At 40.3% G+C, this 27272-nt stretch overlaps 1 protein-coding gene across 1 annotated transcript in view; it reads left to right on the plus strand.

Annotated features, from left to right (window-relative positions):
* Positions 1 to 206: 206 nt before the first annotated feature.
* gabra3 (gamma-aminobutyric acid type A receptor subunit alpha3) overlaps positions 207 to 27272 on the plus strand; it is a 118645-nt gene continuing 91579 nt past the window's right edge. Inside the window, exon 1 of the mRNA XM_085420181.1 lies at positions 207 to 494. The gene's annotated coding sequence lies outside the window, so the exon portion shown is untranslated. The remainder of the gene's footprint in view (positions 495 to 27272) is intronic.

The raw sequence follows: 27272 nt of genomic DNA on the forward strand, positions 1-27272 counted from the left end.
GGTTGCTGTGCAATAACTGCACAAGAGGGGCGGTGGGGGGCGGTGTGTGTTTTGGGGGGCTGGGGGGGAGAGCCCCCTTCCAGCTGTCGGGAACATCAGTGACGAGCTGATCAGTTAACAGTGAGCCCTCCCGCAAACATCCACGCGGGATTTGATCAGCGCGACAGATCACCCCTCCTAAACCAGCCCCCGGGTTCAAGGTTTGCCCCTCCCGCCCAGCGCCAATCTGAGATGGGCAGAAGGAGGGGGCGGGAAGGTTAGTTTGAAGAGGGCAGAGCTCTGCGAGAGGACGCCGCTTCCCCCCGTTATTTCACCGCTGGATTAAAAAAAAGAAAGAAAGAGAAAAATTATCCAAATCCAGTGGCCGGTAACAGCTGAGGGAGAAATCAGTCGGACCAAACGGCAGAACCTCATCAACTCCAAGGAAAGCCAGGAGTGAGAGAGAGAGAAGACACACACACACAACAGCAGGAACATCATCCTCATTGCTGCTGGTGAGACTGTTGTTATTTTTCTTATTATTAGTCATTACCTCTGCTGTGTCTTCTGTGATGCGATTTTTTTTCCTTCTTCTTCTTCTTGTTAAGATCTCGCACACGTCGCCGGCAGGATAATTGCCGGAGACGGTTGCAAATGGGCTCAGCGGCAATGTTTCATTCACATGCAACAACTGCTGTTTGTGTAGCTACCGCAGTATAATTGATGGTTTAACAGGTCTCCCCTCGCATGCTGAAGTGGAAAAGATGCACGGTGAGGGGGATGCGCGGCTTGCATGCGACTAGCTCTGGCTCTGCTCAACCGCGACGATTTCGCCCGCGAATTAAAGTAGTAAGCAACAAATGTGAGGGGGTTGTTTTTGTGGAGATACACCTGTCACAGGGGTGGTTGAATTTTATTTATTTGTTTGTTTATTTAAAAGCTTAGGTCGACTTCTAAGGACAGTCAAAATAGCAGCACAATGCGACACTACTGCTTGAGCGGCTGTTACTTTCCCTTAATGGGCAATTAGCGGTGAAGACGCGCGAGACGTTTCTGGTAATGATTAAAAAAAAGAAGGGGAAAAAAAAGCCGCACCTGCACAGGAACTCCGGGCTCGTGCTTTGACCCCGCGTGCTGGGAATCGTGTTCGGAACGAGCTACCGCAACCTGTGACAAGACTGTTGAGCACAGGCTAACTTAACCTTGGATTAAAAACCGTCTTCCATTAAAGCGAAGGGTCTCAACTCCACCGCCAGTGAAATAAACACCACTGCGGTTTGTCTTTTATTAATATCAGTATTTTTTTTTCTTTAATTCACCGGGACTGACAAGTTTACCAAAAAAAAAAAGCAGATTAAGAGATGACGACAGTGGAAAAACAGTTCCATGTGCATGCGCGTTTTTTTATTTCTTATTTAAACGATTTTCTTGCTCTTAATCATTTAAATTCGGCGTAGTTGTGTGCTTTTGCCGTAGCGCAACACGAGAGGGAACACGACTATCTCTTTCGTCATCCTCTCTGTCAGTTAGCCACGCGTGGTGTAGCTTATGGAGTGTCAGTGGGCGCACATGCTGAGCGATGTCCAGCTGGAATGATGCAAATGTAATAATGACATGAGCTTCCCAAGTGCACAAGTAAATCCAGCAATCCCAACCCCTCTTTAAAATCATGTGAAATTGGGTCAACACACACAAACAAGACACAATTAGAGAATTTGCATCTCCTGTTTGTTTGCTGCCTGAGACAAGGGTGACAACAAATGGTATCCATACTGTCAGAGTGCTGAATGGAGTCCCTGACAGGGTAGTCCTTTGGTTCTGATCTTTTCCTTTTTTGTAATAGACAGTGTGGCACCTTTTCAGACATCTGCTCCTGCATGTCTTTTTTTTTTTAGTGTCATGGTGAAAAGGTTAACAAGCAGGCTCCATATGCAGACACACGTCAGGAAGAGCTGTGGTACACCTGCATGAATCCTTGCATTCATCTTTTCCACGCTTGAATCCAGCCTGTGTCAGAGGCCAGGAGCTGGTTTTAATTGCCAGACCTGGGAGGCGTCGCTCAAGCACAGCACTGAATGGTGCTCATCCTTTCCCTCCCTCACCCTGATGTTGCCACGTTTTTTCAGGCGTTTGCTCCTCTGCAACATCATGCATGAATGTTTTTTTTCTTCCTACCACACCTCATGTTTTGATGTGATGCACAGTCATCCGGCTCTCAGTCTTGCAAGCTACAGGGCTCGTAATGCGATGACGCCCGTGAGTGTGACCACAAGTAAATGACTTTTCTCAGCCAGTTTCTTCATCTGTTGAGACATACGGAGAGAGAGTCTCCGCACACACACAGAACCCTTTTCGCAGTGCATGGGTGTGTGGTGAAAAAGGAAGTAAACTCAGATTTATTGTCCAGCAGGGAATGTGTCAGCCAGAGCAGATTTTGTTTGAAGGAGAAGGTGCTGTCTCATCCGAGAGCTACAGATGGATGTGCCGTGCTTGTGTGAGACTTGTGTGAACCCGTCGCATCTGAAGTGATTAGAGAATCTATTTTGTAATTGCTATTGTTGGGATTCAGCGTGCAGATGCAGGCAAATAAAAGACAGAGGCAGACTGTTGCAGGGATTTGCATTATTGTTACTCGAGGCACCGTAAGACGTGATGCAGTAAAAATGCAAAGTATCTTGAGTGATTAGAAAATAAATGGGGGTAATGGCTCCCAGGGAAAAGTAGTATAAGTGTTTATATTTATATATATGTACATACATATATAATTGTGAGTTTGTATTTTGTGAGCAGAAAGAAAATAATTCCTGCATAAATAATGGCGTTACCCTCCACTTCACTGAATTTCCGTACAAGTTAGTCTTGTTTTTGAGATGGCAGTGTGTTCTGAGGTTCCACCACACAGGTCAAGTGGGCACAGGAGTCAGGCATGATGCAACGCTCAGAGGATGATAATGAAAACAGCTGACAAGAGGTAATCATCAGAGCCATCCACATACACCGAAACCTCGACCAGGACAGTGTCAGTCACGACCAATAAGCTCTGAGGGGAAATTTTACAGCTTGGCTCCACAGAGTGACAGTGATGATGAGAGGTGGAGCAAAGCAGGACCATGGGAAGGCAGAGCAGGGTTAGCACACAGATTCTGGATGCTCTCCTCATCCCGGAAAAGCCTAATGTTGTTGTTTTGGATGAAGTCAAGAAATGCAGTATGTTGAAGCTGCTGACTTCTTTTGTCTTAACTTTTTTTTTCTTTGTCTGCATACTTGGAGCTTCCAAGAATTGCACTTGCCTTAGTCTTTTTCCCTTAATGTGAGATCCAATCATTTCCCCATTTCTGTGCACGAGAGACGATTAATCACAGAAGCTCCGTTCACACAGGAATAACGTTACCACCAGACGCCCGCTGATTTATGCTAATTCCCATGATTGTCACTGATTTTCACCCTGCGAGCAGTTGCTCCTTTAAATGTAGTTTATGTTAAAGCCTCCGCCAGTGCGGTGACTTTTATTACTGTATTTTTGGCTGAGACAGAACAGTCCTGACGAGGATGATCATGTGTGGAACGCAAATCCCAGTCATTTATTTAGGAAGTAGAGAACCGCCTGCCAAGGCTGCATAAAGCGTTTTCAACAAGTGCATTATGAGCAGAGCAAATTATCATCTGCTGTTTGATAAAAGACTGCAGGAGCCCGAACTGTAGTTGCGCAACGCGCCAACAACAATTCCAACCTTTCTTGTTAGATCATCAGAGGTCAGACTTGATGTTTTATTTTTTGGATGATTTCTTTTTCTTTCAATTGAGCCGTTTTTCATAAAGGCTAAGATAACCTTTAGACGAACATTCAGCATGTTGCAGGATTCGGTACACTTCTATCTTTAATGAATTCATTATTTTTTTCAGTGTTTCCAGCTGAATGGATTTGTACTGGTGGGGTGGGGTGGTGGATATAGATGTACACACAACAAATCAATATAATCAGCTGCTTCTCCAGTGAGTCTCTTATCTTGCGGATGGACTCCACCTCCACCATGTTGGACTGCAGCTGGTGATGATATTCGCCACAGTTCACCCATCTGCTGCAGGTTGGCCTTAAAGTGGCTCTCCAACTATGAGTGGAGGATCGCTATCACCAGCTGCAGTCAAAGATGCTGAAGTTGGAGTATGTTTCTCTGAGGAAATATTCGAATGATATCAGGACAGCTGCAACATCAACCCGGCCAACAAGACAGAGAAAATACTAAAAACACAAAACATTCAAATGAGTGATCTTTAATTTATCTGAGCAGTGTACCCAAATGAAGTCTGTGTCAGGCACACGGTTACTGTTAAATGAAACGTTCTTCAGCTTTGGAGTCTCTATATAATCTGTATGCTGTAATCCCTGAAATAAAATTGTCATTTAGGGACTTGAATGCATAAGAAGCTGAAGGTTGTATAACATATAGCGTCACCTTGCTCTGACTTATTTTCACCCACTCTTCAAAACCCCACGCGTCTTTCACACTGTCAATGACCTTTAAGATTGACAGTCAAATCTTTCAAATGTCAGAATCTTCTAAGAGCCTAAAGCTTCATATTGGGACCGCCTGTTCCTGAGAGGCAGACTGTCTTTGCAGGTCCTGAGATACTCATAAAATGTCAGCGATTGTTATAGACATTCAGGATCTGAAATGGTGTTTAAAGAAGGATACTTTCTTTCTTTATAACTTTAAAAATGCGTGTGTCCGCTAAGAAATTACCTAAGTCATGCATTTATTTCATCATCTATCAGTGGAAGGGATTTAAAGTATTAAATCGGGGCTTTTGATCGAGGCTGGCAGTCGACTAAAAGGTATTTTTGGCTTTTTAAAGCAAAGACATTGAGTAGCCTGATTTTTGGTTATGATCCAGATAAGCTGAGAAACATTGCTTAAAGGTTATTGGCAAAGACGGCAAGTGTACTTTTCATGAATCAAGGTGCTTGGTAAAAAATGCAGTGAAGTGTAATGTGTGCAGAGGGAGTGGAGGCACATGGGCAAAGATTTACATGACTACATAAATTTCTTGCACACTAGTTTTTGTCTCCTGTCGTGCATGTATGGAATTTAAACCACACACTTAGAGACACAGAAATAATTCAGCCCCAGTCATCTCTGCCACAGGTCTGCCTTGATTGCAATTATAAGTGTGATGCTTCAGGTACCGCTTTTGTCACACACGCTTCCATGAAGCTACACCATCAATGCAGCTGTTGCCCTGGTAACATAGTGTTTTCGGCTGAAGATAGTGGGGATTATTGGGAACCAAAGGTCCTGAGGGGTGAGAGAGAGATGCTTTAATTGTCTCTTCTTTCTTTCTTTCTTTCTTTCTTTCTTTCTTTTAAGTATTATATTTAAGTATTTGACTATTTTTTTACTTTATCAAGTGGGACTGTGTGTGGAACATCAAGATACAAGAGATCAATGTGAGGGGCATGCATGTTTGTTCATTATTATGTAACATCCTGGTGTTTGCTGCTGTAATTCTACTGGCAGTTCTTTTATGCATATTTTTGACTGAGCTGTTAAATAAAAAATAAAAAATAAAAGCAGAATAATCAAACACACAAGAGCAAGGGCAAAATCTGACTGTGCCCTTTCATCTAGATGGTGCCTGTTGAGTTTGGGCTTTGAACCAATTTAAATGGCTTCATATTATCTACCAAAAATGTGTACGTGCAAATGACCCACAGACGTTTTATCTAACCCTTCGCTGACTCGAGGCTTGGCACTGCCCTTAAGATAACACTTACTGTAGGCCTCAGCTGGAATATTGAATAGCATGGAAAACAGTAGTATTTTATCCTCTCACTTAATTCTTTTGCTTGTGTTTAGTGTGGTAGTAAAATACCTTCGAGTTGCAGAACAAGCAGTTTTAAGATGACATCTTGGGCTTTAAGATACAGCGTGCTTCATTCAGGTGTCACTAAAATTTGATTTATCAAGAATATATAGCCCGACTGATATAAGATTTTTAAAAGTTATACCGATATTTGGTCCTTTAAAAAATCAGATATATCAACTAATACTTAAATAATGCAGTAATGTGTAAGTAATCCAATGACTAGTGTAACAAATGACTTTTTCTGCTGAGTAATTAAGTAATTTATTGCATTAAATGTGGAGTAATATGTAAAACATTATTTAGGTAGCGACTAATCAAAACTCATAACAAAGTTGAAGAGTAAATCTTTACTTATCATCCATTTTCAAAAGTTTTCATGACGTTTTCACACAGCCATCTCACTGTCCAATACACATTATTCTTTTCTGTAGCCTGTCTCTGCCTGTCTCTGTAGCTTGTTTTGGTGTGTGTTGCCCTATTGAGGAGACAGTGGCTGTAAGGATCTTTCTTGACTATAATGGAACTGGGTGCCATGTTTTTGTGGTGTTCATAAGTTTTTAAAAAAGAAGCAACAACTGCAGTAATATCTGTTTTTTAGAAATTATGATCAAGGTTCTCAAAAAGTCCACAAACCTTTCCATGGGTGGTTTCATGTGAGAACTATTTTATTTAAATGGAGCTACATCTGGCAGTCAAGCAGAGCTTACACTTAGCTAACATTAAAGCTCAGTCAAAGGAGACACACTCATCATTTACATCCTGTCAGAGTAGTCGAAGCATGAGCATCTTGTCATTGGTTGATGATTGCTTTCTTCTCCAGAGCAATATTGTTTGCAAAAGTGTTGTAGTTCAGTAGTTTATACATGAAAGTACTCACTGCAACTTTGTGGTCTTTTGAGAAACTAGGTCAAGATTTCTAGAAAGAGACGTTGTTGCTGAGTTTTTAAAAATGTAACTTTTTGGTGCTTTGAGCTCCCCAAGCAACTGCCATCACATCCCATTATATCTGTACAACAGATAGACCCAAAACTGGGCAAATTGCAGCGAAACAATCTCGATGGATAAATGGCGCTAAAGGCGAGGGGAAAATATGTAAATCATTTTGGTACCGTGAACTGTCCCTTAAAGACATAGTCTATGCAAAGTACTGTAAAGATTTCTATGTGATTCAAAGCATATTTGCGTGCAGACAGTTTGTCTTTTTGCTCTCTGAGACCATAGTGTTTATTGTTTTTTATCACAAGCTGCCAGATGATTGTGTCTGGTTTTATTTAATGTGTGTAGCTTTTGGCCACCTTCATGTCATCTCAACCCACACTGTATTACACCAGGTACCGCACAGTAAAAATGTATTCTTCACAGATTATTTTACATCACTGTTGCATTGCTGTGCGCAAACATAGAGTAGGTGTCATTATAGCTGCTGAAACATATCTTTAAGATGCAAAAGGGGATTTTACAGTTTATATTACAACATAAAGTGTTCCTGTCAACAACTGTGACTATGAGATTTCTCGCCATTCGCCACAGGAAATTTGTTAGTCTAGGTTATAATGCCTGACAAACATAAATGCCTTAAACAAAGGGAGTCATTTAGGGATAAGAAATGCGACATCCTGAGAGCCGTCAAAGCAGCAGGGATGCAAGAAGAATAAATATCAAAGATGATTTTTTTTTTTTTTAAGAAAAAAGCTTTAATTGTGACACGATCTTGCTGGAAAGTGGCTCATAAGTTTTCGGAGCTCTGACAACAACAGCATGGTCACCTTTAGTCTTTAACCTTGACAGAAAAACTGTCAGGTTGCTCCTGTCTGAGGATTTCAGGCTGCACACCGAGCCATAAGGCAGCTTAAGTTCAGAGACAAGCCAGGGCTAGGTCATTCAAAGACTACTAAACATTAGGAGCTCTAAAAAAAAAATCAATGCTAAAACAGGCGTCAAGTGAGATGGTAAAACAGAGGGGATGCTCCTGTCCTTTCACTTTAGTGAAAAGCTTTCAAGCAGCTTAGACAAAGCAGGCGCTGCAATATTAAAGCAGTCATTGTGAGCACTTAAAATGCTATCTAGATATTTGAAAGATCATTTTACTGTGTTTTTTATTGCAGCTATAAATATTCAAAACTTACTGAGAGGCAACAAAAAAGCAAGCATGGATTTTCTAAAATGTTATGGCTTCACAAACACTTTTATCAAGAGACAGTGCCACTTTATTAGATTTTGTATTTGCCCATGAAAGTGCATTGTAGACACAATATACATCAAAAACAAAATCTTTTATATCTCAGGTTTTCGCTGTTTGGTTGCAGCCTGCCACAAGCTTTTATTGATGTGATAGTGCATCTTGCATAAAAAATATATACTACACTAAAAACACTTTTATGAAACCTTTATACAAGAGCCAAAGGAGAGACCTGTGAAGGGTTATTCACTGTGAAACTAGGGCTATACAAACAGCAATCCCAGCTGTCAGCAGTGTCAGTTTGTCCTCTAAGAGTGATGGGAGGGTAGTGATATTTATATAAAACAAAGCCTTTAACACATGATGTGCACAAATGTGAGTAGCAAACCCAACTGTGGAAAAGATGATGAAAAGATGATGTTTTTCTGTAATCAGCAAGAATACCACTGTAATGTCCCTGAGCTGTGGAGTCAGACCTTGGCTTTGCCTCGACACATATCCATGAAAACCGCAGACAGGCAAGGTGACAACTTTGCTGGATTGAGACGCCCACCTTGAATAGGCCTGACTTCTTGCCAAGAATGTGAACACAGTTCCCTGGGAGGACAGAATGACTTGCTGTGGTGATTCTGTCCTCCTGTAAAACCTGTCGTGAGTGACCCCCAGTGCTACGTGTTTAAAATAGGAAGAGCTGGCAGTCCTGCAAAGATGCAGTACATTTTCTGTCAGTGGAATTATATAGCTCAATGATTCTGTTGTCTTAACTGGGTGGCACAGTGGTGGAGAGGACACTGTTGCCTCATCCCTAGAGGGTTCCTGGTTCAAACCCCACCAGGCTGAGTTTTCTCCTGTTCTCCTTGTGCCTGCAAAGGTTTCTTCCAGGTACAGCTTCCTCTCAAGATATTGTCTAAGCAAATTGGGGCTGTTGATGCATATTCACAGTTTAGCGTCACGTCAGTTAAACTTGTGGGATAGAGTTGGCAGAGGGGTTTGTTAATCAGTTTCAGCTACTTTGGTGTTAATGAAATTAAAAACATGTCCACTAGAGGGGCAACAATGAAATAATCACAAAACAGAAATAGTTTTAAAGGTGGAGGCCATTGACATTTTTTCCCTCCACATCTTTTTTGACTGTTCAGACTGTTCTAGTTTTGCACTTGGCTAGGGTCAGTGTAACTACCGGTGGCATAAGGTGATGCCTGGACCGTACAGAGGCTCTACAGGTAGTCTGGCACAATACATGCCATCGCCAGAAGGTTTGGTGTGGCTCCCAGCGAAGTCTCAAGAACATGGAAGCGATTCCAGGAGACAGACAGTTACTCTAGCAGAGCTGGACAGAAGGTCCTTAACCCATCAGCAGGACTGGAATCTGCTCCTTTGTACAAAAAGGAACAGGATGAGCACTGTCAGAGCCCTACGCAACAATGTCCAGCAGACCATTGATGTAAATGTGTCTGACAAAAAAAAAATCACAAACATGGTGACTTGAGGGCACAACATCCTCCATTGGTTTCTGTGCTCTCTGCCCAGAATCCTGACGCTCAATTAGCATTCGGCCAGAAAATACAAGAACTGACAGGCCCACCATTGGTGCCCTGTTCTTTTCACAGATAAATGCAGGTTCACCCTGAGCACATGTGACAGACAAAAAAGGGTCCAGAGAGGACGTGGTAACATGACCGGTTTGATGGTGGGACAGTGGTAGTGTGGGAAGGTATATCCATGAAGGGACACAGACCTCTATAGGCTGGGCCACAGCCCTGTGACTGCCATTACATTTTGGGATGTAATCTTGGATCCACTGTCAGTCCCTACACATCCTACCTGGTGCTCTGGGTCCCGGGGTCCTCCTGGTACACGACAGTGCCTGTCCTCTTATGGTGAGTGCAAACAGTTCCTGGAATGGATACCATTGACTAGCCACCAGGCTCACCTGTCCTCAATCCAATAGAACACCTCTGACACATTATATTTTATTGCCATGAAGTTCTATGAATCACATACTCCAGTGAGCCAAAAGCATCCATATCTAATGTGCTGTTGACCTTTCACATGCTTCCATGTGAAAGGTCAACACGCTGCCTAAGTCTGGACTGAAAAGAGCTCTAAAGGTGCACTGTGTTATCTGGCATCAAGACTGAAGCTACAGAACCTTTTGAGGTCTGTCTTTCCTCGTCATTGTGAATACCAATGCCTATGAACAAGCCCATAACCTCCATAACATACTGCTCCTTTTTGCCAGGTCCTTCCCACACAGTAACCACAGATATACTGGCTATTTTGAGTCATCTAGTCAATCATTAATGTATCGCCTCACCGGTTCTCTCTACCCACAGCTTGCTGTATATTGTAGATTTTAATGCAGAATGTTTATGTTTTTTTAATCTGCATTTTCAAATTTCAGACCTTTTGAGCTATCCTCTTCATAGTTATTAACTGACTATAGTTTCATAATTATTATTGAAACAAAGGCTTCGTCTTTTATTCTATACATTTGTGTATTACACAAGTATTTGAATGACATGACATGCTTATTCAGATGTTAGTCAGGTTTATTACATTTTCAGTAGAAAAGAAATGAGGATGAAGTGAAATTGGAAGCTTGCGTATCATAAAAAAGAATGCCGTCTTTTTCTCTTAATATTGCCCGTTCCTGCCCTCATGAGCTCACTCCTATTTTTTTTTTTTTTTTTTATGTAGTTGACTTGAATTTTACCTGCAACACACACACACACAATAAACTGGAACGGCCCAGTGGTCTGTGTTTAGTGTTGTGTGACGAGTTACGGTCAGAGTTTTCAAGAAGTAAGTCTAAAAGTTTTCAATTATGGATGAGGAAAGCAGGAAAAAAGAGCAGGGGAGCTTTAGTGAATACAAACTCACTGGAAGCCATTGTTGGGAGTTTTGCTGGCCTTGAAGTCTATTCAGAGAGAGGGCACAAAAATAAATTGTATGTACTCAAGATGCACGTCAATTCAAATGCAGCTACTGAGCTATAATTTAAAAAATGCCAAGTAATCAATGCTTACAATTATTGTTTGCCACTTGACTAATTGATTGAATGTTTCTGTGCTTAGCTGGATTTTTCTATTGATGGGTAAATACCACTTTGCAGCAAATGTTTTTTAAGTACTTTTCATGATAAAAGGCTGCTTTTGTGAATTAGATTGCTCAGTGTTGAAAGCAAAAGACTAAAGCGGTGTGACCTTACACGGACTGACTGCAGTAAGCTGCAGTAACCAAATAATGCAGGCAGGAAGGAAGGAGCAGAAAATCACGCTCAATCACGATATCGTTTTTGTTGCGATGGGTTTTTTGAGTGTTATTAAGAATTACACGTAGAAGCTATATTTTATTTTGATGATGTTAGGTAATGTAGACAGAAATAGCGGTGTTTTATACTGTCATTTTCCATAATGCTGATAGTACGATTACTATGTATATCTCAGGTGCATTCTGTGAAGCAGATGAACTTTGAAACATTTACATCTTTGAACTGATAGACGAGTGAAAAGATTAGTCATTGTGAGCGGTGCCTCGGGAATTGGAAGCACTCACAGCTTTGCTGGGAACATTGGCTGCTGTTTATTTTAAGACCAGACTGTAACCTCACAAGTTTACTTTCTATCAGAAAGAAAGAAAAGAAGGCAACCATACAAGTCAGGAAATTACGACCATGGTGCTGTCCAAGATTTATGAAGCTGGTGAAAAACTTTGTTCTTTTTTTGTTTTAGTTAGTTGTGTACATTTTGGGGCCCTGAATAAAGCAAGAGTACAAGGAGTCTTCTTTCTGTATGAAAAAAATATATATAAGCCTTTTTTAAAAACAGGTTAGCTGTTACTTCTGTTAAGATTAAAGTCCCAGTCAAAGATTATGAAGTGTAGTGATGTTATATGTGATAACTGAGCCCTGTGTAGATGTCCTTGGTGTGCATTAGATAAGTTCTTTTCCAGGACCATTAAAGCCAGTGTTCTTTATGAATTACTTGTATCTGTTATTTAAGTTACATGTTTCAAAGTCAGGATAACTATCTTCTAGTCAGTTGCCATAGCTACATTAACCTCTGGTTTTATCCTAAAACTAAATTCAAGTGATCTAGGCCACATGTAAATTAATGGATGCTTTCTACCTTTGTAACCACAATAATAGTCAACTGTGTGTGTCCAGACTGAAGGTGCTGGAGCCCAACAGTCCACCACTCCATTTGTGCTTGAAATAGTGTAGCTTGAACCATGTTCTACTGAGTCGCATTCACCACTGCTGCAGTCACACTTGTTGTTGTTGTTGTTGTTGTTGTTGTGTTCATCGCAGCCTCTGCCCAACCAGCAAACTCCACCAGAGTGATAACTTGCTGCTCCAGCAGTCAAAGCTGCCGTGATCACAAAATCACCCTCACCAGTTTGCCAGCTTGCGTGGCAGCAGCCTGCACTTACGCCTTCCACAGAAACTCAGTCGCACTTGCCACAGTTGGACTAATGCAGTGACAATCTCAAGCATCCAGATGCACCAAGATGATGTTTTTGGTGAGGTACAGTCAGGGTTGTGCTCACCCCTTGCTGCGTTCAGCATCATTCTCGCCAGAGACGTGCTTACCTCAGCCACAATCGGTCGTGCTCACTGGAGTGCTACTCAGCCTGAGCAGCTGGCGTTATACTCTACATGAGACCGAGCAGCCATAGTCGGAGTCACACTTGCCAGAGGCACCCTCAGAGCTGCCATCATTCACACTAAGTGGGATCCTACTGGCCACACAAAAAGCGCCAGTAAACAGCTCATCCACAGAGACTCACAGCAGGGCCCAAAGCAGATTGCAGCTCTGTTCAGATTCACACGCACCTCATCCAGCTGAAGAGAAAAACAGTTATTATCCAGTCCGGGGAAAGACAACATGGAGTGGTAGGGGACACTGGAAATGCTGCGAATAACTTGCTGTACATGCGTTTGTGCACTGTAGCAATGTCTCTGGATCAAAGTTGTCTTTCCATCCATCTGTGTGGTGTAATAAGAAGGCAATGAAACTCAGTGTGCAACTTTAGATTTGTGGGATCCACATTTGCAACGTAAGGCCTTTTTTTGATGCAGCGCATCTGCTCTTGAGATAAGATTTGCTATTTCTTGCAAGCCTGATGTACTCCATGGAAGAACACCATCAGTAATATCTCTCTGTGTCATATGGAGAAATGGGTGGCCAGCTCTTGCCTATGGCAGAGCCAGAGCCTACATAATGTATTCGGCTGACTGACGATAAGTCTAAATACGAATTGCCTATTTAAAATTCAGTCCGATGACGGTGCTTGTTAAATACATTACCATTTGAAATAATATTCTTCTTGCTCACTTGGGTAATCTGTATCAGATTAAGGTAATTATTCAGGTTTCAGTGGAAATTGTTGAGTTTTTAAGATTGCATATTTCTGCAAATACTCATCAAGGTAAAGCGTTGTGACTGATGCTTTATTCCTTTCTTATTTTATAATTAATTCTTTGCAAGATATTAATAGACTTTCTCTAATGTTAAAAATGCTCTTTTCAAATTGAAATTTAGGTCGATCTTAACTGGAACAACAGATCACATTCAATTTATTTCCGCAAATGAAACAACTGTCTCGCCTTTGAAACTATCCCCATTCACTCTGCTGCACATTTATATTGTGTATTGTTATATAATACATCCTTGAATCCTTACAGTATATCCTTGTTTAGGTAGGATACAAAAACAAGAACTCATATTTAACACAATTTAGCACTAAGTGGCAAAGACAAGCCTGTAGAGCTTCAAGGTGAACTGCTGCATGGATTTTTGATTTATGGTTCAAATTATTCTGTTGGGCCAGTATAGTGCGTGTACTGAACTCTCCTGCTCTTTGTATGGCTATTACCTGGGAGTGAAACCTTGCATTCCAATTACAGTTTGGCTATATAGCTGTCATGCATGTTAGTAATGACTATAGCTTCTACTTACTCTGAATCTTAACCCTGCCTGTGAGTACTTTCCCTTTCAGTATGATCGATGATACTCTTAAGTTACAAGACTTAGCTCTCAAAAATTATTTTAAAAAACAAAGAAGAGTGGGATTTAATTTGTAAACCTTGCTATGTATGTTCCAAATTGATCTTCTTTTCATTGCAGAAGTCAGTATTTACCTTGAGGTCTATCTCGATATTGGATTCACCACGACCATCTGTCTTTGGCATCTAAATTTGATGACTCAATATAATAATTCAGCTCTATTACGTCATAGCTTTAGCACAGTTTTTCGGACTTGATCCTGAGGACGGGGCATGTACGCTTTCAAAATTTTTGGCAACCAGTTCAATAGACATTTAGCTCCAAATCACAAATGCCAACCTCATGTTTGTGCTTTAGGATTTGTAAGTCATTAGAGTTCATCGTCCGTACAAAATTTGCTCTTTTGACTTGCTGCTGCTGTAGAGGAAATGTCAGAAGATGTATAAAGTCAGCCTCGCTCCTCTGGGAACACAAATGCCTGTCCAGTATTTCACGTCAATCCATCGGACAGTTATTGAAATATTCTGGTCTGGTCCGGAGCAGCAAATTGTCTGACAAACTGACGCTGCCGCACCGAAAACCCTGCAGCTAGCAGTGAAGAATCCCTGACATGTTAATGCACGGACCGTCTTTCCTACAATAGTGATTCAAAGTGACATACAGAGCATTTGATTGATGGCAATGACATGGAAGACCCACTGGAGAATTAACAGCCCGAGTCGTGTTTTTGCACTCATGCACCTGAAAACATGGAAAGAACCACACAACTCTACGGACAAAATGAAGTTGGACAGATATTTGCGCTGTGCCCTGCTTCTTCAGACCCTGTTTAACTGATGACTTTGGGGGACTATCTGTCAGTCTTATGAATGGTCTTTTATGTTGAAATATTAATGCTGTTGCATTTTCCAGACTCACTTTATGTCCTAGAAAGCTTTGATGTAAGTCAGGGTGCACTAGGTTAATGGACCAACAAATAAATGATTCTGCAGTGGTAACAGACAACTTGTCAGTATTGCTGTCTAAAAGACCAGGTCACGTCCTCTTTTAAAACACCCAGTCGTATTAGGCTCATAAGTAGGCACCTTTCCTTACATAACTAGTCAACTTAATGCTGTCTGAATTTCATTTAGCCTTTGCAGGCTAGGGCCTCTCTCTAGTGAGTGCAAGCCTGTCCAAGACTCACTCTTGTTTCACTTTCCCTCTTCACCTTCTTTGTCTCCTTAGATAATGAGGTTCTTTTTCACAGGTACACCAGTTGTTCCACTAGCTGCTATTTAAGCTACCAAACAAAGCCTACAGAATAAAATAAAAGCACTTACCTCTTCGTGTTTGTGCGTCTTCATTTCCCCAGGTATGTAAAACAGGCTGGTGTAAAAGACTTAAAGCCAAGTCTAAATGCAGGCGATGTCATTATTTTATAGCCATTAGACTGGACAATCCACGTTTATTGTTATAATTAAAAATAAAGCAGAAAAGTTTCCTAGGTGGCACATTGTGACTCGTTTTAGGTGTCAGTGATAGTGACCGTATGATTTCTTTTAACCTTTTTGCGGCAACCAGGCCGTGGGTGCCGTTCAGCCCTTCACCAATTAGTAAAGCACACCTAGCTCGGCAAAATGAAATCCGCTGTGATGTGACAGCAGATTAAAGTAATGGTTCATTAGTGTTTCAGAATGTATTGAAGTAGCACTTGGAAAAAGCATTTTGCATAGTGCCTGAAAACTTCAATATGGTATGGATGGTACAGCTCATTAACAAAACTAGACGGTGTGAAAGTGTGAGAGGCTGAGCTGCTGTTGCTCCTGGCCTCATCTTAAAATTGTCTTGTTAGCCGTATACTTTATTGGATGTGAAAGATAAAAATTAACAGGATTGTGAGCTACTCTGTACAGAGTGATTCCTTGTTCATGATTTATTGTGTTCTGGCTTGCAGCCATTGCTCTTTTGGGAAGCGTATTCGATGGAGCTGTGACTTGGCATCTGACGGTGAACAACTGACTGTTCATAGCTGAGTAATGGATATTCTTTCCTCGAAAGCCTTTTACAGATAATTATTCTGAGTTCATAACATGACCATGAGATTAATCTGATTTCTTCGAATCTTTGATGACAGCTGTTAGCATGGTAATTTTTAATATGGGTTATGGAGAAGAAAAATGAACTTGGATTCATTGTGAAATTTCTTTCAGTGATGAAAGCCTTGAAAGCATCCCCTCCAGGTACCAAGTGTGTTGAGGCTGCTGTGAAATCCAACACTTTAGACGGTAATAAGGTGAGCGAGCGCTGTCTCAATGTATCTGTATCTACTTGTTTTTCGATTTCATTTTCCCCTGAATTTATTGGCAAAGGACCGCGATAAAAGGATTGGTTTGCTCCAACAATCAGACATCGGTGAGGTGCTTAAGAAAATGTATCAAGCGAGCAGCCAGCAGGTTAATCATATAACAATTACTGCCATCCAAACAAGTGGAGCATGCTGTGACATGAATAATGCAGGTTACCCCCACCCCAGGCCAGTTAGCAGGGTGCATCGTCACCTAAATCTGATTTCTCACGTGATAATTTAAATGCAAATGGATTTATAGTAACGAAACTGGGTCCAGACTTTGAGCCTTATTGCTTATTTTTATTAGCCCAGAGTTGCCTCAGGGCAATTTATCTTCTACCGTATACGTTATCTTCCCCATTTCATTATATCTGAATTCACATGTCCTTTCTCTCTGGCGAGCCAGTACATGGCGTATCTATTGCACGCTTTGCCAGGCAACGCTCATTTGTATTCCCATAGCAATGTCACTGTTAACTGATTGGCTAAACATGTCTCACTGTGTTCAGCCTTAGTTCTGTGCAGCAGCATCAATATAGCTTCAGAGTAAGATGACGGCAAATCTATCAGTCCGGCTTTCACGTACATCTAAAGAGATATGTTCTTTTTTCTTACTGCACCGTCAATAATGGCTTCTGCAAGGATGTTTTAATTGAAGTAGAAGACGTACACAGTCTCAGATGTGGACTGCCACCATGATGAAATTGGTTTCTCCATTTTTGCGACTGGACCATTTTTTAAAATTTAGAAATATGTAAGGAAAAGAAAAGGCAGCATTTAAAATAAAGCATTTACACACAAAAAACAGATGATCAAAGTGTCTCCAGCCTAATAGAAATCTACCATTAGTGGGGGAACTCTGTAAACAGTCAATACTTTAAACTGTTCATCTTCTCAATCCTTTCCTTCTGGTGCCTACTTCTTCTGATTGTCAGCCAATTTGATTCGCCTCCTACTGGGCAAAGACTTTGTTCCAGCTGTAATCATAATCCATTGAGGAGATGCAGAACTTGTCACAGTCTGAACTGGGATATTAATTTTCCCTCCATGTGGGGACCTGCTTTGCTGGCCATGTAATGCTTTCAGCTTTGAAGGAATTTTGCCTGCTTAAGCCGTGTGAAAATACTCCATTTGACATCTATTTTCTGCTAAGAATATATTTGTGCTAATGGTCAGAGAAAAAACATCTCTTATTTACAATGAGCAGCACATTTAAAGCTCGCGTGTTTTCGTTTCCAGTAGCATGCAAAAAATTTGTGGCTTTTATTAGGAACTATAAACGATCCAAATGTGGTACTTTCGATGTCTGTTAGTAGATCTAAAATTTGTGCCTCAGACAAAATCTTCTTTTTTTCATCTTGATAAATTAATGCTCAAGGAAATATTAGTTGACAATCAGTCTTCTAGTGATCAAAACATGTAGCATTTCATGCATTTTTGAAAGGACACCAGATGGAAATTTCATTTCTTTATGTGATCTAAAGTTATTTTTTCTCTTAAACAACCTCTGATCTTGGACAAACAGGGACTTGGTTTCGTTATCCCAAAAAGCTTTGTGAAGACTTTTTTCTATTTATTTTATGATGGTGTTAAAACTGCATTAGCAGAAAATTACTTGATTGCTTCTCAACAGCTGACAGCTGGGATAGGCCTCTCCGCAACCCTGAATCGGCTAAGTGGTCAAGAAGATGAATGGCTGGATGGATGACTGATTAACTTTTTCTGTCATTCATATTTTTCTATTATTCACACAAAGCATTTACATCCTCAACGATACCATAGAGGACAGAAATATTTTGCCTTTTGTAAAAAGTAAAAAACATAAACAGATTCTGGACAACATGGCGATAAATATATCTGTGATAGAGCAGACGTATCAGTGAGATTCTATCAAAGGTGCAGAATGGAAATGTCAAGACTCAAGGTCTTCATTCTGGATTGTTCAGGCTTTGAGCTGCACACAGTGTAACAAGGCCAGCGTTAACGCATGTGCACAGGTGGTCAGTGCTAGAAAAGGTAATGCTCTTCACCAGGAGTCCTTGATGAACTCTGACAGATTACACCTACGAGGCAGCCACCCTGTCTCCGGTTTAACATCTGCTTTCCAGTTTTTCAAGCTGTGGCGGCGCTGACTTGTGTGCAGAGCCGCACTAGTTTAGTTATAATTGTAAAAGTCGCACTGATTTACATGATTATTCTATTTATCTGATGAAATCTCTTCCTCCCAGCAGAGTAATGAATGTTATTGCAGGCAAAATTGCCCCATTACAGTATCCTTATAATCATGTTTGATTTCAGCATTTATTTTCTCAGCTCCACTCTTATAATAGGAATTACTTTTACAAATAATTGATAGCGACTGGAAAATATTGTGAATAATGGGATGCTCTCTATGACATATTAGCTTTGTTCGCTTTGCTGGGTTAGAGTGGGAATGCATTTTGTTGAGCTCTGTTGGAATCAAATTCCAGCCACTTCTTTATTGTATGCTTTGCAGATTTAATAAATGGATCTCAAATACAGTCGACTCAGCAGTATTTATAGAGAAGCTGTGCTCCATGTGTGCAAATGTGCTCAACTGGGTAAGCTTTATGCTGCAGATCTTTCCCATTTGTAGCTTGACAGGTGAGAACTTTTGATGGTGTATAGAAATATTGAATCAAGGTGTTAGCCAAATCGGCTTTATTCAGACCGAAGGGACTGTTGGATCAATCTGGCTGTGAATGTATTCTGCTCTCTCACTCTTACATGTGAAAGGGGAAGTAAAAATGGGTCGTAATTGATCAAACTGGCCGGGGAGCGGCCTTATATGGCTCACTGGTGCATTTGAACAGTGCGGTAGCTGCAAGTATGTACAGGAATTTGCACTTTCTCTCACTGTTTTATCACTTGTTTCCTCGAGAGAAGCTAAATCCCATGAAAGCTTTGCCTTGTGGAATATCAAATCTCATTTGATGTCACATGCACGTACTGTCACCACACTGTGTACATTTTATTTCCGAAAAAGTTTCAAGTACTCTCTGAACATCAAATGACAAAGGTTTAAGGGCTGTGACAGTGTTTTGCTTTCAACCACTTTGGTCTCATTTTTTTGGAAGCCAGATATCTGTTTTTCCCTCTCTGCTGTCATGTAAATGTGTGCGCTCGGCATGAAAAGTCCAAATCCGTCTCTATAAAAATAACTCCATCTGTTATATATTTTTTATTATGTCCTTTATGCTAATAAACCACTGATGTCATACATTTTTCTGGCCCTGTTAACATTCAGTCAGGAGAGGATGTTTCCTTAAGTAGATCTCGGTAAAAGCAGGAAGTGAGAGACTTCGATTCCTGCCAAGTTCAGCACTAATAAAACCTCTTCGAAGTCACTTCGCTTTATATTCAGACACGATTAAATATGTTTAGCTTTCATTAAACTGGACCATCAGGCCACTTTAGCTGTTTCACGCCATAATTTTATCATTCCTTTCACCACTTGTGAACAACTCTGCAAATGAGTCAGCCAAGCCTTAGCAGTGAGATGGAAATAACTGAATGAAATATATCGTTCTCTCTCCTCCCTAAAAACAGCAACATAGACTTATTGTCATGTGGCGCTGTGTTCATAATGGATTCATTTTACTCTCATTACATGTCTGTGAGGAAGAAACCCAAATCTTGACAAATTATCTCTGGCGTAACATAATCGTGATGGGTCCCAGTAGAAACTGTTTTGCCTTGCAGCCCAATGCATTGATCATTTGGTTGAGAACAGTCTGATGATCATTATATCACACACAGTCCCAAAGCAGAGAGGAAAATCGTGCTTCTTCCCTTATTAGAGCTCCACCTGTCTGCTTTGTAGAAGGAATCATTTACAATGGTGGTTCCCAGACTTTTTTATTTGTCAGACATGGCCGCAGACAGATGAACTCACTCCACGTTCCAAATAGGTTATTATGAACTGGACCACATATCATTAATACACATAATACATCATTTGCTAGGAATTAATAAAGTATTCTGATTCTGATTGCACAGCAAAGTTTACTCTCAAGCATTTTATGGTTTTTATTTTTGTTTTTCCAGTTTCAAATTTCAGCCATATTTCACAATATCTAATAAAGTTTCACATTTTGCATTTAGCTGGATTCATACTCTCAAGCCACTTAATAGCAAATAATAACCAAAACCCATTTTTCACTGTTCACTGTACTTTTTCAACCATTCATTATATTTTGCAAATACAGTTAATCGTTATTTAGTATTTTAGCTGCCAAAAGAGCATAAATGTTTGAAAGTTTTACCATTAATATTTCAAATGACCACGCTGTTTCAGCTCTTATTTAAGCTAACGCTTTGAACTATTTATCAAGTTATTTTTGCTAACTTTCCAACTGTCTACTAGCATTTGCTATTTGAATTCCTTATCCAGGAGGCTACATTAAGCTACTTAAACACCTGTTGTTTACTTTAAGCTATTTTAGCTGTTCATTTATTTTCTTAATAGCTCAATCACACTACAGCAAAAGTACGTTGGCAGCCTCCTTTCAACTTTGAAAACAGTCACAGACTGAAAGTGAGTGCAGACTTGGTCCCCATTTCCAGAGCAACCATTTCAAAGGCAACAAGATCATGAGTTCATTGCACTTGGTGATATCAGCAGTTGATAACCAGTTAATGTTTTCACTGGTCTGACTGTAGGGAGTTATTTCAGCAAACCAATCGATGTGTTTTTTCTTGATCTTTTCTAATTATTGTTCGTGTTTGTATTCATGTTATTACTATTAATTACCAATGACATGATTGTTTTGTTTCATTACTTTAGGACTGTTTTATTTAGTCAATGATTTGTTTCAAGAGAAAGAAACGTATTCAGTTTCAGTACTTGTGCTTTCTTACGACTCTAAATCTGTGGGTTTCTCTGTATTAACTACACTGAATGAAGCTATTTTCAATTCCTAACTTGTCACTCGGTTTTGCAGCTGGGAGTAGCTCCACATGAATGTACGCTTTTAATTCTCTGTGCTTTAATATGATTTTAGACAAACCCCACGATATTAATGTGTCCTGCTATCCTGAACACTAGTGATTCCCTCAACTTTGAAGCAATGAGTCTTTTTTGATGTATGTTGTAAATAATAGACTGCTGGTAGATGCACAGTGCATAATCATTGCATCAAAGCAAATATGACAGGATTTGGGGCTATTTTTAGTTAACAGCCACATGGATTAGATAGCTATAGAGCTGTGCCCTGAATTCAACAATTACTGGAGTGATTGGTATTTATTGGCTGATTAGATTTCCTGTTTTTATTAAATGTTCCTCGTCGTCCCGGCTGTGCAGTAGCTGCAGCGGTAGTATTTTGCACACCGTGAAATGGCCTGTATAATACATTCAGTTTGAATTTCACTTTCTTTTATGTTTCAACTGGCAGTGTAACTACGAACAATAAACAAATTTGTCTCAGAGTGACATTTCGCTTGTAGGAAACTAGGCCCTGACACTTTTTATTTTACCACCTATTATCACTCAGCATAGTTGCCCATTCAGATAATTCACCTCCTTTGCGTCAAAGGCATTTACAGCCTTTAATTCTGTAAAATGTGATTGCATTATTCATAACATATGCTTTTATCCCCAGGAAAAAAATAGACTGACAGCAGAATTGAAAACAAATGTTAGAAGAGCAGGAAACGGAAAGTGGTTTAGGTCTACTGTCACTTTAGGCGAGCTATTTTTAATTTGCCAACAAAAGCACCATGTCTTTATTCCCCCTCCTTCGTTTTCTCTTTTTCAAGCCCAATCTGAGCCCCAGGGACGGCTGGAGCCCTCATTTACATGACAGGTATTGGTAAATCTGGTGCAGAATTGTATACAGTGAATAGAAGCCAGCCTTTTAGTGCCTGTTTGCCTTTTTTATTGGAAAGGACTTAAGGACACTTAATAAGAGTGATGTCTCGTATGCTTTCTAGATGAATTAACAGATAGATTATGGAGTTTATGGGCTGACTAATGAAAATAATTAGGTCATCTTTTTTTTTTTTTTACGTAGTCATTTGAAATAGTCAATATTCTGTATTTTCATCTTTTTAACTAGAAAATACTTTTTCAGCCACAAATTACAAAGACTACTTGTGGTGAAACCGTGTTATGACTGAGCCTAAGGGCACAGAAATGTCTACATATTTTCAAAAGATTTATTCACCCCGGACATTTGAAGCCTTAAAGATGACACATATGCAGTGATGAGTATGAGTGGAAGTGACTCGAATAGGTGGTAATATATGTCAGGAAATTAGCAATGCAATTTTCAGACAGACGTTAGAAGACAAGGAAATGATACCTCTGGTACCAGAGGGCATCAAGTAGCTTTTATGGGAACATAAAATCTTTAATGGCTAACGAGCCAGGATTATTTTTAACAAAAACACAGCGCAGAAGGGAATGAAAGAGAGAGGCAGAGCCTGGAAACCGAATGTGATGTGTGTAAAGAATAAAACAAAATCTTGCATGGCAGACTGCAGCTTTCTGTTTGACCAGCATTTCTTAAGCACAAGATTGGTATAATTTGACACTGGGTCTTGGCATGGCCTCAAGCATGACATGTGTTGAAATGATTAAAAGTAGCATTTCAGCTGATTTGCATGAACCATGCTCAATTCAAATGGCTACATTTACAATTCACCTCCTAATGTGGCTGCTCAAGTAATCCAGTTTTAGGTGAATTCATGTGAAATAATGAGAGTGCTCTTGAATTCTGGTTCAGTTGTCCTGATAAGATTATGTGATAGGTGGGCATGGAAACATGTTCAGATCCCGTCTCTTTCTTCTTTAAAGAGACCATCAGGATTGCGTTTCCATGTTAGAAAAAAGCCCCACTGTAATATTTCTCATCCAAAGGTATACGTGATGCTTTATTTAACAATGACAGCCACTGGTTTATAACAGAGACTGTAAGCATACATCGATTAGGCATATATGACCACCTTCCTAATATTGTTTTTGGTCCCCCTTTTGCTGCCCTGAGAAGTCGAAGCATAAACTCTACTAGACCACTGGAGGTGTGCTGTGGTGTCTGGCACAAAGATGTTAGTAACAGATCCTTTAAGTCCTGTAAGTTTCAAGGTGGGGCATCTTGTCATCTTAATAGGATTGAGATCTGGGGAATTTGGAGGCCAAGTCAACACCTCAGACTCTTTGTTGTGCTCCTCAGACAATCCCTGAGCCATTCTTGCTTTGTGGCAATGCTAGTGCAAGGTGTTCCCCAGGTAAGCGACGCAGCTGGCGATCCACATGATGTTCTTCCATTTCTCCAGGGGTCACTTCTGATGCTCGTGCTTATTGTTGGCGTTTTCGTCACTGGACAGAGGTCATATAGGCACCCTGTTTGGTCTGCAGTCTCTTCTGCAGGCAACAAACTGTATTCTGACATCTTTCTATCAGACCAGCAGTTTTTGCAGGTCTTCAGCAATTTGAGGTAGTGTAGCTCATTTATTGGACTGGACCACACGGATCAGCCTTTGCTCCACATGTGCATCGGTGAGTCTTGGTCTCCCATGACCCTGTCGCTATTCCTACCTTGGACCACGTTTGATAGATACTGACCACTGCAGACCGGGAACATCCCACAAGAGCTGCAGTGCTACTTATCAAACAGTTTGTTCATTGCAGTTTGCATTGTGATGCGGTCTTAGCTATTTAATCTGACAAGGAAATTGTGAAGGCTTGTCCTAAATGCCACCAGCAGCAACACTGAGGCATCTCTTTATTTGCTACTTCGGGTCTTGGAAAAATTTAGGTGACAAACTGCCAAGAAGCATCAAAGACTGTTTAAAATAATTGCCAATTCTCGCAAGCACAGCTGCCAGTATAAAGACTTAAAGTAGATGTGGATCTTGGCTTATCTTGGTGCTTAGCTACTTCAGTCAATATTAAGACACCCTTATTGAAACGGCTTCACCTCAGCTCCATCGCAGATATAGTGTAGGAAGATAGTCACAGGTTGGAACACTGTTAATGCGACTGCATGTTTGAACACCAGCCCGAGTTGTATTTTTGCATCCACTCATTTGTTTACTCCTCCTGTAATGATCAGTGCTCTAAGGTAACATAGAGATCAGTGATTCCCCTGAGGAAAGGGTTTGATCTTCTCTCTGTACGGTGGCAATGGAGAGGGAGGGCTGAATCTCACAAAAGCATGATGAAAGCCTTGAAATTGCCACACGCCTGCTTCACGTGTGTGCGTGCATTCATGTGACTGCGTGACTGCTGTACCCCAGTCATCGGGCTTCTTGTTTCTCATCTTCTCAGTGTTTTCAGACTGCATTCAGTAGCAGCTTTGCCAATTTTTGAATGCATTCATTTTTAATGCAAGGTAATACCTTTCTGTAAATTGCCCCGCTTCTTATTAGCTGCATTATTAATGACCGTTTTAATTTTAAGATAGCAGTTGTTCTGCATCATAAAGAGAGCGCATATACTGTATAAAGGAAACTGTTTTATGTAGGTGCATGTACTAATATGTTTGTTTGAGTGCAACAGCAAATGCAGAAGATCCTAACATGAAGCAACAAACTGAACATGTGTGTCATGCAGTGAGTGGTAATAATAGCTTGTATGTTTTCAGCATCATTTGTTTTGAGAATATGTATTTAGAATTTTATGAATTTAGTTTCAGTTTAGCTGTAGGTAATAGTTACATAGACATGAAGGCATAAATAAAGGTTAGTTTTTTTACTCTAGCCTAACAGCTGTGGAAAGAGTCACAGTATGTGCGTGATTTCACTATGAAGTTGCGTTTATATAGTGTATATGATGTCCCTCACAGACAGGCCCAGAGAGAAGAGATCTCCATTTTTGAGCTTTTATTTACATGCATATCCAAGTCCTTTATTTGGTTTTTGGATGCAGTTCTTTAGTTGTTGTTCTGGGTTCTTTTCTGACCTCCTGATGGGTCGTGAATGTGCTCTTAGATTAATTTTGGTAGGCCAGCCACTCCTGCAAAGGTTCACCACTATTTTAAGTTCTCCATTTGTGATAATGGCTCTTACTGTGGTTTGCTGAGGTCCGATGACCTTAGAAATGGCTTTATAACCACAGATGATGTCTTTGTTTCCCATCTGTTCCTGAGTTCCTTTAGGCTGTGGTACGATCTGTTTCTTTTTGAGATCTTTAAGCCAGCTTCACTTTGTGAGGCTGTTTAAGTGATTTCTTGATTCCACATGTGTAGCAGTAATCAAACCTGGGTGTGGCTGCTGAAACTGAACTCAGCTTTCCAAAAATGAATTTGCTAATCACAGTTACAGTTACTTTTTCAGGTAGATTTGGATGGACTTCTTCCTCCTTTATAAATGAAATCATCATTTGAAGACTGCATTTTGAAACATTAATGTATAAGAAATATGAACAAATCTAAGAAATTAACAGGGGACAAAATCATTTTCACGTCATTGTACATTTCTAGTTTGTGCTGTGTTAAACACTATGGATAAATATAGTTAGACATGTCCTTGTAAAATTGATGTTTGGACATTTTTACAGCAGAATTAATGGGCCTGCTCATTCTGGAAACCATGTGTTTATATACTGTTAATCCAATTATGAACTATTACTTTCAATATCTGCCACCAAAGACATTCATGACAAACAATAAAACAATGAATTGAATTTTAACTAAGCACATGCATCACTTCTTTGTCAGAGCGTTCTCACTCCCGAGGCGTAACATGTGGACGTTTTGTCACGTCCCGCGGCGTTCCTGAGGAACGCGAAAGGAGACCTTCGGCGTTCTTATGGTACGCGGCGGGTTATGGCTGGAATCCAGTGCAATGACGCTCCCGCGGTAGTAGACGTTCCAGACCTGTATTCCAGCCCTAAACCTAACCTTATCCCTAGCCCTGACCATAACCTTATTCCTGACCTTAACCAGGTCTTTAATGATGTTAAATAGCGTGTTTCTAAGCGATTTGAAGAAAAAGAGCGAACATGTGTAGGTTCAGTCCAGACGGTTCTCATATTTCCTCTTTTTCCGAGGTCGTCATTTAGGAACGTGGTGGGTAGCCGAAAACGTAATATGGTGACGATTTGTCACCTAGCGTAAAATGTTACGCTTTGGGAGTGAGAACGGGTTGTCTTTGTCTACAGATGGGCTTGAGCCCAATAATATCATTCCAGCCAGGTCTCAAATCATAAAGTAAATTGGATGTGGAGTAAGGGATAAAAAAGACATTCAGAAAATTAAATGAATGTTACTGTTGCGATAATAGAATTTCAGTCAATAACAATTCTTGATAAAGTGAAGCATTGTTGCAAACAATTTGCAAACACTTGAAACCTGAGTTGAGTGTTAAACTCTGTTCTCTGTCGTGTTGCACACCTGCAGAACAAGTAGAATATAAACCTGTGGTGGCAAAACAACAAACTAACAAGCTGTCTTTGATAATTACCACAGCAGTCTTTATTAGGGCTGAACGATTATGGAAAATAATCTAATTGCGATTTTTTGCCCCAATATTGCGATTGCGATGCGATATGCGATTATTTTTTAAGGTCTTTGTCTTCTGTATTATTAAACAAAGACAAGCAATACATCATATAGTATGGCCAATACTATATTACATTAATTTTAAACTGTTCTTTCCTGGAAGACAGACCTCTGTTATGATGACATGAGGTGATGCATGAATTGATGACTGACATTTTTATTTAACTTCTTCAATCACAACAGTATATTTGAACATACACAATAGTTTATTTTTAGCTTACAAACATCTGAGCATAAAGTGCTGACAAGGAACCCTGGTGTAAACATTAAAATGAAAGTCAGTACAATGTGCAGATTGCAGAAATATACATTAAAAAAAAATCAGTGGCTTTACCACACTCAGTTTTTCGACATCTGTGAACTACTAGACAGTCATTCAATTA

The sequence above is a fragment of the Rhamphochromis longiceps genome, linkage group LG10, assembly GCF_057381845.1.
Source record: "Rhamphochromis longiceps isolate RC_006_pf linkage group LG10, R_longiceps_female_GT1.1, whole genome shotgun sequence".
NCBI lineage: Eukaryota > Metazoa > Chordata > Actinopteri > Cichliformes > Cichlidae > Rhamphochromis > Rhamphochromis longiceps.